The sequence below is a fragment of the Halichoerus grypus genome, chromosome 14, assembly GCF_964656455.1.
Source record: "Halichoerus grypus chromosome 14, mHalGry1.hap1.1, whole genome shotgun sequence".
Classification (NCBI taxonomy): Eukaryota; Metazoa; Chordata; class Mammalia; order Carnivora; family Phocidae; genus Halichoerus; species Halichoerus grypus.
The window spans coordinates 69,679,208-69,695,701 of NC_135725.1; positions in this window are offsets into that span (position 1 = coordinate 69,679,208).

Consider the following 16,494-nt stretch of genomic DNA (forward strand, 5'->3'; position numbering starts at 1 on the left):
GCTTATTTTTCTCCCCCTCTGTCTCTCAACACACGTCCTGAAGTTTCAGCAGAGAGGAAAATGTCCATGAGAAGAGGACTGTTGGCCCAACCATTTAGCAGACTCACCAAATGGAACCCAGGGCCAGGCTGTGTGCTGATACTGGGCAGCTGGAGTCTGATGGGACCCAGACCCTGCCCCTGAGGGCCCACAGTCTTGGTGGGGGGAAGGAGATAGGAAAATGAAGAGACACAATGATAGTGTTAAATGCCAGAGCATGGAGATTTTTGCATGCCTGTGTGGTGTGGGAGGCAAGGGAACATCAAGGGTGATGTGTGTGGATTTTATCAAGTTGTCGTGATGATGGTTGTGGGGTACATTAAGGGATGGTGCCATGGGATGAGGGGATGTTCAAGCATCAGTCTTAAAGCTTGAGAGCATGTTGTCCAGTTATAGAAAGGAGGCTATGAATTCCCGAGATGGAGAAAAGCAACAGCAAAAAGACTGAGTCACTCTGCAGCACGGGGTACTTGGAGATGGGCAAGTTGCTCATCTTGACGGAAACACAGTATTCATGAAGAGGGAGATGAGGCTGGAGAGGTAGGCTGAGGTCAGCTCCTGACATCTGGTTAAGCTGCTTGGACATAATCCTGATGGTAACTAGAGTGGTTTGGAGCACTCAAAGTTCTTAAGGAAAGGAATTTCTTGGTTAGATTTAAATTTTGAAAGTTTATTCTTGCCAAATAAGAGCTTCATTTGTTAAGGTCTACATCTTTCCTTGGGTGGACAAAAAGGAGACACTCTGGCCTCAAGCTCAGCAACCTTGCCAGGCATTCCAGCTTAAACTTCCATCTTACCTGACACAGCCCTACAGGTTATAACGTGAACTGTCTAAGAAGGGACAGTTGTTTCACTGAAGCAGTGTCCACATCTGTCACTGTGGTAAGTGAAAGTGCCTATCTGCTTGTCTCAGAGGCAGTGGGGTCTGGTGCAGGGGGGCCTGAGTGGGGGGACAGAGGGGTTCTATACCAGGACCCTCGGTCTGGAACTCCAGGCCCCTCCCTGGAGGCTGTGGGCTTTGCTCCCTGTGTGGTCTCAGACTCAGCCCCTCCTCTCAGTTTCTCCATCTGGAAAAATGGGAGAACAGTCTGTAACTTCTTAGGATCCTGCAAGAACGATCGTATGTGGAAGATTTGGAGAAGGCAGATGAAAGGCTTTCTCAGATGTGCTCTGCCTGCAAACAGGACTCGAGCACAGTGGGCAGATAAGACCAGCTGGAGAGAAAGAGTGAAAACACGTGTGTGGTAGATAAGCTCAGCCTTTGCTCTTCTTTCTTCTTCTTGGGGTCACAGAATTGCTTGAGGTCCACACTGGGAGAGGTCTTTGCCGGGGCAACAGATTCTCCCACCTGGCTGGTAAGTTTTTGCCCCTGTAAAATGGAGCTGTATGGTCCATCTCTCCCAGCGTGATTGTAGAATAGTGCTTGGCCCATTATAAGTGCTTAATAAATATTTGATACCCAAAAGGAAAAAAAGTATTAGGCAGTGCAGCTTTTCAGATGCACAGAGCTCATCAAATTCTCCAGAGGCAGCAAGGAAAGAGCCTAGAGCATGGGATTTAGAGCTGGCCTGGTGTGGTTGCAAAGATTTTTTAAAAAATTTATTTATTTGAGAGAGAGCGAGCACGAGCAGGGGGAGCGATAGAGGGAGAAGGACAAGCACACTCCATGCTGAGGGAGGGGCCTGATGCGGGGCTCAATGTGGGGCTCGATTCCAGAACCCTGAGAACATGCCTGAGTCAAAGTCAGACATTTAACCAACTGAGCCACCCAGGCGCCCCTAGACTGGCATGGTTTCAAATCGTGTGTCCACTGGTTACTAGTGATGAGATGTTAGGCAAGGTCCTCACAGAAGTGTGGTTTTCTCATCTGGCCCATGGGACTTTGACCCTCTGTCTTCTCAGATTGCTCTTCTGCTGGTGAAGGTAATATAAGATCATGTGTAAAAGTGAGCGGCACATAGTAAGGTCTTCAGTGCCCAGTGGTTGAGTCTCCTTTGCTTTGCTTCCATTGCTTGTATTGCCATGAGGATGCGTAGTCAACAGTCACTCTGTACAACACTTGCCAAACATTGGGCATATGTCCATACTACTTTGAAACACTTGGCAACTCTACGAGGATGGTACTGTCACTTTCCCTATTTCATAGATGGGGAAACCGTCAAGGGGAAACTGAGGCACATAAAAGCTAAGTAACTCTCATGGGTAAACGGGGGCCAAACAGGGGTTGGAACCCAAGCCCTCCAGCCAGAGTGTGTGCGAGCGGCCTGCTCGTCAGCTGCTACTCTTCACTGGGTGCTCCCTTTTCCGACGCCAAGTGCTCCACGGCTGGTGCCTAAAGTGCCTTGACTCTGCCCAGAATATCTGGGACCCCCAAGCCCTTTGGAGTCCTTGATTCTTTCGCTTGCTGGAAATAGTGCAAAGAGTTCTAACGAGACTGTCTGACCAAAGTCCTCTCTGCCCCTCACAAGCTTTGAGGCTTCATCTCCCGAAGCCCTAGTTTTTGCACCTGTAACACAGGAGTATCTGAGCTAGTTGTGGTTATTGTGAGAACAAATATGGATATGGCGTTTTGAATTTTAAAATAATGAGGACTCCCGTTGACTGGATGCCCAGAATGTGCCAGGCCCTTTCCTCGCACTCTGTAGGCACCGAGGACCCACATCCCTATGCCCGATACCACCCTGTAAAGTCTTTCTCCCGCCCCTGGGCTGCACTGCAATGTGGGCCTCAAAGTACTTGGTGGCTCCGCAGGCACTGTTCCATCGTCGGCCCTTCTGTCTTGCTGGCAGAGTGGTGGCGTCTGAAGGTTTTCCTCACTCCCTCATTGACAAGGGAGATGGGCATTGAGGGATTTGAGAAGCCCAGAGGTGTGCTTTTATGCCCCCAGCATGATCCTGGTTAATAGCTCTGAGGCAGGGTCATTTCAAATACTGATTTGTTTTTGTCTCCCTGGATTTTCCTCTTTTCCTTTCTCTTTCACTTTCCCCCATTCAAGTTGGTAGAAAGTCTGCAACTCCTTATCTCAGAGGTTTATAACAGGAGGCTCATGATGGGAGGTTTGCGGCCTAAGCTAAGTGTTGAAAAGCAACGTCCTTCAGGGGTCACGTAGGTGAGATAAAAGCAAAACACAGAGGAAACAGGCTGCGCATAAATCTAATGAGCAGTGGTGAAGGGGTTGGGGCAAAATGAAGAGTGCGTGCTATGTCGGCGTGGAATGGTCAACTACGTTTCTGGTCCGAGAGAGGCCAGATCTTCGAGCTTTTCAAAGAAGAGACAATTCTGGATCTCCGTGTAAAATCTCCTGATTTAACATTTTGCAATTAATTCAACTTAGATTTTTAAGACAGGCACAGGTCTACACTCTACTGAATAAAACCCATCCTGGCAGTTGTAGGTGGGCCTTTGGTGTGGCCAAGGGATACAGGGTTTGAGGAGAGAACGATTCCCCCAGATGAAAGACAAATTCACCCAGGCTGTGGGCAGAGAGGGGTTGTCAGTGTGGATTCTTTGAGCAGAGGGATCTTTACCTTGACCCCTGAAGTACCCTAAGCATATGGTAAGACCTTAGAGGGGATCTCTTCATGGTTCACCCAGGAGGCTAGCAGTATACCAGGGCTCCCCTATCCAGAAAACCTGCTGTCACACAGCAGGGTGTTAGATGCAAAGGGACCATGTAGACTAGACAATGGAGGGGGAGGGGTGGGTGTCTTAGGAGAAAGGGCTCTGGGCAAACCATTATAACCACGGAAGGATCTCCATAATAGCTTGGTACCAAGTGAGACCCTAGAGTCACTGATACAACCTCAGGAAATGAAGGGATCCTGAAGAAACGTGAGATTGAATTTCTTTCATTCTGGTAGGAGAGAGCTCAGGAGATCAACATTAAGTTGAATTGTATAAAGTACAGTGTGCTCTTTCACTCCCACCTGAGTTTGAATCCCACCAAGATTCATATCTTCATGCTCATAGGAGATGCTGTAACATCCTTCTTCTTAATTAATTCTCGTGTGTATGTGTGTGTGTGTGTGTGTGTGTGTGTGTGTGTATGTGTGTATGTGAGGGAAAGCTTTCTCAAAGTCTTTCACAGAAGTAGTTCCTCTTGTCACCTTCCAGTTGGTGGCTTTATGTCTTCCCATTGGGGACTGCTGATCTCCTCAGATTCTTGGGGTTCTTCAGCCATTTGCTCAAGATTGCCCTCTGGGCCCTCCAGCCAGTGGCCCCTCACAGCATACTTTGCCCAGTCTCATGATGCTTGGTTCTCCCATTTCTTTTTCAAGACACTTTTTCAGAGGCCTTCATTAAAGACGTCATTCTTTGAGGTTATTCTGAATAGGTCTCAGAATGGAGGGTCCATTTCATGCATTGCTGGCAAACCATGTCTTTTGGTCTCTTTCCGCAATTTAGCTAACATATACAGAATGCCCTGCATGCCTCAGGCACAGGGCTGGGGCCTAGGGATGCAGACGTGAATAGGCATGGTCCTTGCCCTTACAGAGTTCACTGTCTAGTTCGGAGGTAGAAGCATCAACAGATAGCTGTAGTGTACCACAGAGATGGCTGGTAGTGGTGTGAGTGATGATGACAGGGGCAGGGAGGGGAGGTAACAGACCACCCAAGGAGTAGAAGGATACTCTGACCTTCTAGAGAAGGATGAATGAGAGTTCTCACACTGAAAAATGGTATTGACCTGGATCAGGGGGTGGGGGGGAAATGGAGGGATGAGGTCATGGGTACAGTGCTTGCAAATTACAGAGGGAAAGGAAACAGAGATGTTTGACAATACCAAACTACTTAGTGTGTGTGGCAGGGACAATGTGTGTGTTCACCAATACTCCTGTCCCTTTCCTCTTAGACACACAGCTTAACTATACTTCCCAGCCTCCCTTGGAGTTAGGCAGGACCCTGTGACTAAGTCCTGGCCAGTGAAATGTGTACAATCTCCCACATTCTTTGTTTCCTATTCCTCTGGTTTAATGAAGAGAACTTCAAGGACCAAGAGGATAATAATAGAACCATAAGATAGATAGAGCCAGCGTTCCTGAATGAGTGTGGGAAACATGGACCTAGTCAACCACCCATTGGACTTCTGTGTGAACTAGAAAATAATCTATTCGTTAGATCACTGAGATTTGGGGGTCATTTGTTTCAGAAGTTGTTCTAACCTGACTAGTCAATGCACCTACAGAATAGGGTCCAGGGAGGGAGGAGAAACTGGGAAAGATACTGAAGAGGAAGGCTGGGACCAGGCTAAGAAGGGCCACGAGTACCAGTCTGAGGAGCATGGATGGCAATGGCAGATTAGTAAACATGTTTAGGATATGGGTTGGTTAGAAGTGGGAATGAAGGTAGCCATGATAACGCAGTTAGATTTAGCCAGATTTCCCAGAGGATTAACTCTTGAGTCAAAGTTATGGACACTATGTCCAGGAGTGTCTTATAGCTGAAAGGCTTATAACCAGACTCATCAGCACCATGGTTTGCCTCTCAAAGTCCTCCTATCAAGTCAGAGAAAACCAAATCAACAATATTGTCTAATACCTACTTTGGCTCAAAAATTTTGTCACACTCATTAGATGGTGTCCTTGACGACTGAAATCCCCACCAGAAATTCTACCTTTTGATGACAACAAACATGAGCAAACTGAAGACATTTTAGAAGTCTCTTGAGAGGATTCCTGCTCAGCTCGGCCAAATGTGGGGAGGTGGGGAGCCCTAAAATGATTTGTTTGACTTAAGAAGTCCAAGGTAGTTGGAGAACTGTTTCTAGCAAATTTATATATATACACACAAGCACAGAAATCTTGACAGTACAATCTGAGGAATGTCGATCCTGTTGACTCATCAGTTATGAGATGACCCTTGAGTTTGGAAGAAATCCTTTTATTTGCTTCATGGTACTGGGAAAGAGCTAGAATGCTTTGGCATTAACAGTGTTTTCTGGTGTTGCACATATAGCAACAAGGAAGTCAGGCCAAGGCAGATGTTACTTCCTAGAGAGAAACCAGATTAAGAGTCAAGAACAAGAGAATGAGCAAGCTGGTGTGTGTGACTAGGGCTGGAATTGTTTTCTGAAAGGTTGTTCATAGGCCAGTGGGCATTTCACTGTTGCCTGCAAAAAAGATCACAACCTGTGCAAAAGGAATACCTCTTAATGGGTGTTTGTTTGGTTTAAGATTTTATTTCAAGTGCAAGAGCTGATGCAAGAGCTGAATCAGAAGAAAACACTTGATAAAAGTGATGTAATTGCACTACAGAGGAAGAGATGAGGTTTGTACGGCACTTGTATTTATTCTGTGCCTGTAAGTTGCCAAGCTCCACGCTAGGTGTTTTGCATTATTATCTTGTTTAATTCTTACTAGAACTCTAGATTAACCTGACCCTATTCCCATGTCAGAGAGGCAGACGCCGAGGTACAATCAGAGTACTGATTGCCTAGGTAGTCCGCCTTGTAAGTGATGAGGCCAGGGGGTGAATCCAGTCTCCAGTCTCAAATCCAGTGTCCTTTCTACTCCAGGTGTGGTGCAGTATGGTCAGGATGCAGAGTCTCCATTTCCCTGTTCTCCCAAGTGATGTCAAAGCTGTTTTTCTTGCTAACTATCTCCTTTGAGCAGCCTGTATATTCCCCCCTTTCCTCTGCATTTAGCGTCTTTTGGGGGTGGCCATGCCTTTAGTCTCCAGAAGAGCACTGTATCCCCTTTGTCTTCCACTCTGTGGTTGAGCACACCCTGGACCCCAAAGCCTGCCAAGGTTTTCCCACTGGAAGGCCAGCATTCCAGTGGTGCCTAGGATTTGCCATGGCAGTGCCTTAATGGGGCTGGGGCTGATTCTTCAGGCTGGGGAGTTCTGGAGGCCCCCATAAAGCTGAGTGTCATGGACAGATGGTAACTTGTGACTCATAGCATCTGTTGGCGTCAGCCGTCAGGGAGACCACAGCCAATTGATTCTCAGAGCCTCCTGGCTGAATAAGGCCTGGCCACTGCTGGAAACCAGACCAGAGTTATTGGCAGTGCCAGGCATTCTTTAAGGAAATGCAAGTAATTTAAGATAATCCGTGGGCAGGATTTTCATCCTGGGTTCCCCAATTTCCCTGAAGAACTGTGTGCAATTGCCAAATGATAATGAAAAAAGCAGTTTAAGATTTCCTTTGAGAAATGGATGCCTTATGGTGGGAGTTGGAGTAACCCCATGATAGCATGAGAGACAAGAAGGACAGTGTGATTTGAAAGCCAGAGCTTTGGTGTCAGCAAACCTGGGTTCAGCTCCCACCCTTAACTCTTACTAGCTGTGTGGCTTTGGACAAGTTGTTTGCCCTCTCTGAGCCTCAGGATCCCTAGCTATAAAACGGAGATACTACTACTTGTCTTCCAAGACTGTATATAGGAGACTTAGCACAGTACATGGATTATTATGGAATTCTAATCAGCATTCCTTTCCCTTCTCATTCTGTTTTGGGTCCCTACTTGCTGAAAGGTTGTGTTCTAAATACAAGGTTAAGAGGAAACTTGCTATGGGTCATGCTTAAGCAAGTTTCCTGATGGCCCATTTCCATGGTAACGAATACTGTGTTACCACATCCATATACTTGTCACTCTGACATGGTGCACATTGACCTGTAGTTCCATGGATCTCAGGCCAGAAGAGTACCAGCTCACCCTGGCGATCCTCAGACCTCAGCACTGACACATATCTTCATGGTGAAGACAGACTCGTTGATGTGCTTAGACAGTTGTTTCTCTGCCTGGAACTTTCTGCTATGCAGATAGTACCGTTCGAGGAAATTACCCCAGGCCAGTACTCCTGCCTCCCAACAGGGCTCTTGCTAATAATTCAGAATTATTATCTTCCCTTGATTGATTGATTGTTTCCTTCACTCTCTCATCCATTCACATATTTATTCTCTGAATGGCGACCATATGCTAGCTCTGGGCATACAGGGATGGACAAGACCGGTGTCAATCCTGCCTTCGAGGAGAACCCAATCTAGTGGAGAAGACAAAGTGGCGGATGGGTCCACCTGAATGCCAGGAGTGCTAAAGGAGAGAAGATCGTGACAGCCTGAGGGCAGGGGGAGGTGTCAGGGGAGGTGCTCTGGGACAGGTGATGTCTGAGTGGAGCCCAGAGTGACAAGTAGGAATCAAGTTGACCCGTATTTCTGCTCTTTTGACCTCAGGTCGGACTGCCACCCCCTGAGCAGAACATTCGGCTCTTCCGTCCTCTGGCCCGTTTCAGTCTTTGGCCTCAGCAATCATGCAGCTTGTGACAAGCCCCATGGTCCATGCATGCTGACCACTTGCTCTCTGCTAAGCTTGTGAGGCTCTCTTATGTCACTTGTCCACAGCCCCATAACAAGTTTCAGAGCTGAGTTTTGAACTGATACAGTCTGACTCCTGAGTCAGGGCTCTGGATGGCAGCAGTTGATTATCTTACTTTCTGCACCATGTCAAGGGTTAACTCTTGCCTTGTGCTGGAAGAAGAACTGGCAGATTGCTGGGCGAGCTTAACATCCATCCTTATTGCAGCCTTAGCAAGGATTCCCAGACCCTTTTGCTGACAGGGCTCTCCTCAAAGAAAGTCATTCTCAGCAGAGACGTGCATGCAAGGATCCAGTTTATTTGGCTCGAGTCAAGGATTTCCAGTCCTTAGTTGAGTTGTAGCTTGCCTGGGCCCACCTCGGCTCAGGAAAAAGCCTGTGACTGAATGGTCTGCCTCCTTTTTGCCAGCATTTTGCAGTGTTGATAGGGCCAGGCGTTCTGGATGGCGATTCCAGTTGTATATATTTCCGAACACTCACAATTCTGACATCTGGAACCCTGCAGTCCGAGTGTGTACCCGCATGGTCATCTGTTGCAGCGGTGCCCAGATAGTTCTCCTGAAAAACAGACTGGCTGCTAACCCGTTTTCTGCTGTTGTTTTTAAACAAGTGTTTCCCAAAACTATTTCCTAATAGTGGCGGGTTAGGAGAGGAGAGAAAATAAAACAGAACAGGATTGTGGAATTTACTGGGAAGGAAAAACAAGAGATAAACCACCTCCACCACCCACCGCCACGACTAAAAAGCCTGGGCTGTAGCTCTGGGCTTTCCATAATTTGGAACCAGAGTTTCTGAGCTGGTGGTCTTTCTCTGGCAAAGGTGATTTTTTTTATTTTTTAATTTAGGCTGGGGGATTCTCTTCACCTCTTTGGAAGTTCTCAGCCAGTAAATGTGAAGTTGTACACACCACATGGTTTGGAAATAATCAGATGTGGAAGGATGCAGGTGTGAAGATGCTGGGGACCGCTGGGTCTCAGGGCAGGAGCTCCTTATTCTGCATGATGAATGGCTCCCTCCCCATGGGTCTAATTCAGCCCCCCTGATGGAGTCAGCTTCTTAGATTGGTTCAGAGGCACCAGAAGCACAGCTCCTAAAATCCCAATAGCCATCCCTGACTCTTCCCCACCTGCGGAGACTGGGAGCTGGCTCAGGTTTATCAAGTTCCCACTGCTCTCCTACAGGTTTCTGTGCCTTTTGTGCTTTGTTGAGAATATACATGTGTGTGTGTGTGTGTGTATTTTAAAATATATATATTTAGAATATATATAAATACATGCTTTCAGAATATATGTTTAGAACATATATGAAATAGTAATACTTTACATTATTTGTATATATAATATATACAAATATACGTATTTGTATATGTATATATGTGTATACATACACACATATATGTATATGAGCCATCCTCTCTTTGTAATTCTATTATATATATATACACACACATACACGTATGTATACTGTATACACACGTGCACACACACACACCCTCCATCACCTCCAAGTAACTGCTTGGGAAAGAAAGAAGTATTCTCTATATAAAATTTAAATGATATATATAAATTAAATTTTAATTTTATATATAGAATGGTTCTTCAAATCCTTTAAATTATATATATATTTATAGCCCTGTAAAGCGACGATGGCTCCTGTACATACGTGTGTGTGTGATCCATATACTCCTTCCTGAACAGTTACCCGCCCCCCCAACACACACACCTTGTATATGTGGCTTCTTCTTCGCCAAGCTGCCATACTCCTCAGCAGGCATGGGTCACCCCACACGGGCTCTCCTTTCACAAGGGCTACACCTCCGATGAGAGGCAGAAGAAGTTCATGGCCTTTGTAAAATCTCTCACTTGCTTTGCACTTGGGCAGCGTGCAAAGTGTTCTCTCTCTATGAGCACCTGGCTTCCCATACCCTTTGACCCTCACGTAATTACCACCTTGTTTTTCTTCTTTACAGTTTTTCTACAGAGTCCCCCTTTTTTTGGTTGTTGTTAAATGAAAAATTTAACGTGTAGTTCAAGAGAAATTCAGTCAGTATGTTGCAGATTCATTTCCAGTTAAATCATCTGAAGTCGTTTTATAATCATAGTTTGGCAGCCAGGGGACCTTGGAGGCTTTTTTTTTTTTCTGGCCCTTTGACTTGAAGTCAGGACCTTCTGTGCCGTGTGGTGCTGAGTGCTCTGGACTCCCCAGCAGGCAAGTGACAGTCTACAGGGCAGCAGCTGGGAGATGGAGCAGGGATTTGGGACCAGGGATTGTGTTAACTGCTTTGCCAGTGGTGCAGATGCCTGCTTTCTTGCCATCTCTCTTGCCGTCCCATGCTCAGTTTGCCCATCTATAAACTGAGGGTACTCCCCACACTTACTCCCTTTTCTTTAAAATGGAGATTATAATAGTACCTTTAAAATGGGGCTAATAATAGTACGTACCTCTGGTGGCTAAGAACACCTAAGCTATCTAGAGAACGTGCTTAGCAGGTGGTCTGCTAAGAGTTCAGTCCCTCTCTGACAGCTGTTCTTGTCAGCATCATTGCCAGCAGCTAGAAGGTTCTCAGTGTTGAGGACACCTTCTAGGTGCCCCGTGCTGTGCCGGCTGCTCCAGTCTGAGTCCTGTGCCCGGTGCCGTCACCCCCACCTCCTAGCTCTCTCTGACCTTGCTGAGTGCTCTCTCTTGTTGCACACGTCTCTCTTCTCTTGACTTTCCCTTACAGGCTGCAGATCTGGGCTCTGCTCCAGGGAGAGCCTCTTTCCTTTCTCCACTCCTCTTGAGCAGATGCATCTTTTTCTGTCGATTGAACAATGTCTGTGCTGTATTTCTGGCCCTGACTTCTGCCCTGAGGTTTAGGTGCGCATATCCATACTCACTTGATGTTACCCAGGTACCTCTGGCTCAGCAGATCCACACCTAAGCCTCTTACCTCCCCCTGCCTCCCACCTCTCTAGGCCCCCAGTCAGCCCTTTCTGCTCTGGTCCTTGCCTCAGTTAATGGCACCACCTCCCACCTAGTCACTAAAGCTAGGGCGCCCACCTTGATGACTCTTCAGCCACCCAATCTAATAAATTACCAAGTCCTGTGATTCCATTGATTTCATGCTTTTCAAATCAGTCCCTTCCTCCCCATTTCTGTGGCTCCTGCACTGGTCCATGCCCTCAGTAATTCTTCCTCACATTTTTCCTTGGACCCAGGCTCTGTTTGCCCTTTGGCCTCTCCTCCACTTGTGGCTGGGGCCAGCTGTCTGCGTCTAGGTTAGAATCATGCTACTCCTCTGGCTGCAAAGAATTGGTTGTAATTCTTTCTAAAGAATTATGATCAAACTTCTGAATTTCAGTACCTATTTCATTCAGTTTCATTGAATTCAATTAATTAATTTCATTCAACACCTACTCCCATCCATTCATTTTTTTTTTATTTAAAGATTTTTATTTATTTCTTTGACAGAGAGACAGCGAGAGAGGGAACACAAGCAGGGGAAGTGAGAGAGGGAGAAGCAGGGCCCCCGCGGAGCAGAGCCCGACACGGGGCCGATCCCAGGACCCCAGGATCACGACCTGAGCCGAAGGCAGATGCTCAACGACTGAGCCACCCAGGCACCCCTACTCCCATCCATTCTTAATAAGTAACTTACCCTCATCCTTAGTTTAATCCTCTACCATCAAATACAAGTTTCTGGGTTGTAATAGCCCGGCAACTCCCAAGTGGGGCTTGGAGCTACCATCCGAATGAATATACTGGGACAACATTCCAAATATATTTGCTGTTTAATAAACTCAGGGCTTTCGGGAGATAAAGGAGTAGGGTGCTCCTCTGCACTCTCCCCAGCATGCCAGCCGCATGCTTGATAAGCAGAGAGTGCTGCAGATCTGGAAACTCAAGCTCTGTAGGGGTCTTCATATACCAGTTAGCATTGGTCACACAAGGTGGAGTGTGACATTTCAGGACTTCACTGAAAAACAGGCAGGCTAATTCTAGGCAGCCAAGGCAAGCCTTTTGACCCATTCTTCCCTTCTCTGTCAGGACCAGAGCAGAAGAGGGGTGTCCTCATGTCGCACCCAGACTGGCAGGTGTTCTGTGGGGGAGGTGAGGATTTATGGTTTGAGGCTGCCTGCCGAGGTGGGCACCAGCTCTCTACTTTCTCTGTCAGCCGGGACCAGGCATTCCACTCTGCCCCCTCTACCTTTGTATACCAAGAGTAAAGGGATTGACCACCATCAGTGGCCTTCAATGAGCCTAGCTCCACAACAGTGGAACCCACTTGTGACCGGAACCCAGACTGATCTCAGAGAAAGTGGTGCCCATGTCACCTACTTCAGAATCTAGAACAAAATAGGGTGAGGGTCTTTTGAGTGTTGGAAAACTTCCTTGCAAGTTCATTAGAAGATCCACACAAGAAAGCCATACATGTTAGTGGACCAAGGAAAAGCATGCCAGGTAGAAAGGAAGGCGATGGAGAAAAATAGCCTGAATGTCTTCTCTCTGCTGTAACCTCTGGTTTCTCTGGCTGCTGACTCAGCTTTTCCCCCGGACTCCTGTTACAGGAATATCTCTAAGGCAGTATAAACCAAGTTACATTGATGTCTGTACCAGCTGCCGAGGGATCCTAGAGAGGGAGGGATGAACTTCGCCTGGGTTGGAGCAGGGGATGGGAGAAGGGCGGGATATTTACAGTGGGTTTTAGAGCACGAATAGGAGTTTTCTAGGAAGAGAAGAAGGAAAAGCATAGACTGTAAAGACGGTAACATGTGCAAAATCATGTTTAAAAACTAGTAAATGAGTTCAGCCTGACTGGGGCCTAGGGAGGAGCAGGGGGAGTAGATGCCCCAGAGGGTGACGAGCTAAAAGTTATGGAGGCTGAGAAGCCTAGACACTCTCCTTGCAGTGCAGAGGGACCTGAGAGGGGTGAAGTAACTTCTGCAGCAAGTTCAAGTCGACTGGAACCCTGCCCTTTTCCCCTCTGACCCATGCCCTTTCATTTTCTGTCTTACTTTCTCCACCACCCCGCCCAGCCCCAGTGATTTCAAACATTTGAGTGAGTGAACATCTCCAGTCCAGAAACCCTTCTGAAAAAACAAAACCCCAAAATCAAACCAAAACAGAAACCTGGGATTGTCACTCCCAGAAGCATGGAGAGGAGAGGCATGCCCGGGCAGGAACCCAGCTCTAGATGGGCTGGGTGGCAGCAGCGAGGGCTGACCAGAGATGTTCGCGGGCTTAAGCTGAAGAAGACCAGCCCCAGGGCTCTCCTTGTGTGTTGCTTCTCCTTTCCAGGGGGAAAGGAATCTCAAATATTTGTCATGAAGAGGAAATCTTGGCTGGCCTCAGAAATCACAGATAATTAAGAGACATGATTTATCATTGACGATGTTTCCCGGGCACAGCCAGAGTGTGAGTAAGTGTTTTTCAGGCTGCCTGGGAAGGCTCTGTTCGCACGTCAGAGGTCTCGCTCTGCCCTCAGCTGGGACACCAGCAGAGAGGCCTCTGGGTCTGTCCGGGAGCCGTTCCCTGCCACGGGGACGGTGGCCCTGGTCGTGCACTGGGCAACACACCTGAGTTCTCTGAGGCTCACTATCCTCATTTGCAGAGTTAACACAGAGGTTCTCCAACGGGACAGTTTTGCCCCCTGGGGACACTTAGCAATGTCTGGACAATATTTTTGCTTGTCATAGCCTGGGGGAGAGGTACCACTGGCATTTGGTGGGGAGGAGCCAGGGTCGCTGCTAAACATCCTACGATGCACAGGACGGTCCCCGGAACAAAGAATTATCCGGCCCCACATATCAGTGGTGCCAAGCTTGAGAAAGCCTGAGTCAGAGCAATGATGTAGCCCCAGAGTTGTTGACAGGGTCAGTGAGATCACGCATCTGTACTGCCTAGTGCAGAGAGGGCCCTGCTTAACCGTACTCAGAAAAGTGGTGCCTATAGTTGTTTCTCTTGGAAGGCCATAGAGCCATCAGTCTGGGGTAGTTCTGAAGGAGAGATGCCAACTGGGGAGAGAAGGGGGCTACCTTCTCCAGAAACCCTCTTTCCTGCCCTCTCTCCCTCCCTCCTCCCTTCCTTCCCTCCCTCCCTTCCTCCTTCCTCAAATAATTACAGAGTACCTACGAGGAACTAGAAACTTGGGAAGCAGTGGTGAATGGAACCAAAAGGCCCCTGTCCTCATAGGACTTTCATTCTAGAGAATTTCTGATTAACAGATGCATCATGCTATATCAAATGCTAGAAATTTCCTATAAAGGAAGAGAAAGCATTGTAAGGGGTGGCAGGCTGTGTGCATTACTGCAGAAGGTGAGGGCAGGCTTCTGGGTGCGGTGGCGCTGGGAGCAGAGACCTGGACGAAGTGAGGGCAGGAGTCCGGCAGGGCCGGCACCCTCCTCTGATCTGGAGCTGCCCTCCTGGTCCTGAGGGTGGCTGGCAGCCCTTCTCAGATGACTCCGCTGATGCTGGCTGCAGTGAGGGTCCTGGGCCAGCTCCGTAGGTGTGGAGCCCTGCAGGGAGGTCAGGGAGATTGGCCCACCCTGTGGCTGTGTTTGCAGCAGGAAGGGTGGGGGTTTTTAGTTGATTAGGGTCCATGTGCTCAGGCCCTGGCTTGAAGGGAACCTGGCCAGGTGCCCAGGGGGTAGGCTGTTGGCTCTTGGTCTCCCTGAGGGGGGGATGGGGCTATTTGTACTCCACCCCCAGGCCCTGGCAGCCAACTCGGGGCTTCCTGCCACAGCAGAGGCAAGGCCAGCTTCCAATTTCATGAGGAGTGTGTCTGGAAGTGGGCCTTTGCCATGGGGGGGTGGGGGGGAGTGAGAACATTTAAAAAAAAAAAAAAGACACCACTTTTTGACTGCTTTCTTTATAGGTTCCCAGGGCTTTTTTCCATTGTGCTTCTTCCCATGCCTGCAAGAGATATTAAGGAAGACGCAACAGGGCGGGGTGTTTGTGGGGCAGAGGAGGTGCACGGGCTTGGGGAGAGGGCGGGGGGATCAAAGTTATCTCCATTTCACTAACATCTGTTTCCCCTGGGCCAGTGCTCGCTGCATGTCTCCGGCACGGCCAGGCCAGGACGACAGTGTGGTCTCATGGGAGTTGCGTGTGGAAGGGACCCCGTGTCTCGTCTGTGGTGCTGGCCTGAATGCCTAGCGTAGAGCTCTGTGTGTTCTAGTAGGTAGGGCGCCATGAACACTTGGGGAAGACGTATCAGGGGCTTACGGAGTAGTTGGGGGGAAGCAACCAATGACAGGCAGCCCTCCTCTGCGGTCCTGTAGGGAATGAGGGTTTGCAGAAGTGGCCTGGAGAGGAAGAAAGGCAAGGCCAGGGCAGGTGGTCCTGGAAGCACTGAGGGGGCCTTTCCTAGAGTCATGACAATGGTTGCGTTGGGCAGAGCTATCCCTAAATGCCAGTCTTAGGGGACAATGGGGAGCCATGGAAAGTTTTGGAGCTGGGGGTGCAAGAAGATGAAGGGACTCCCTACCTGGCTTGGGGGCACCCGCCCATTTCCACTCTGCCAGTTCATGGCTCATGCAGTCTCGGACTTGCAACCTTAAGGCTCACCCTCAGCATCTCCCCCTGCAACTGCTTCTTCACCAGCCCTCAGGTCAGTTGTAGAGAATGTGCTTGAGCACCTCTCGTGACGGGGTGCTCTCTACCACCCCACACTGTAGTACAGAGATTGCAAAATGATGACCTGCAGGCCATCTGTCTTTCAGACTGGCTTTGTTCAGACTGCCAAGTGACTAAGATTTTAAAAAATTAATCCCCAACATTTAAATATTGGATCTTATACCCAGAAGTAGAAGTTACATCTGGCTGATCTTGAAATGAGATGATCTGGCCACGCTGGGTGGACGTTCTCAAATGGCAAGACTTGGCTGAAGCTGAAGAGCAGCTGCCCCTTGAGACAGAGTGTGAGCTCTCCAGCTTTCTACAGTTTCCACCCTTCCCATCATGCCCACCACAGTGGAAACTGCCTGGCACCTGTGGCCTTTGGGGCTTATGAAATAGACCTGGCATTTCAGTCAGTCAGATGTCAGTGCAAATTCTGACCTTGCCACTCACGAGTTGTGTGGTCAGTTAACTGAGCCGCCTCAGTTTTCCCATCTGTAAAATGGGATCATAGCTCTCACCTCTTAGAGTTATTGTGAGGACTAACT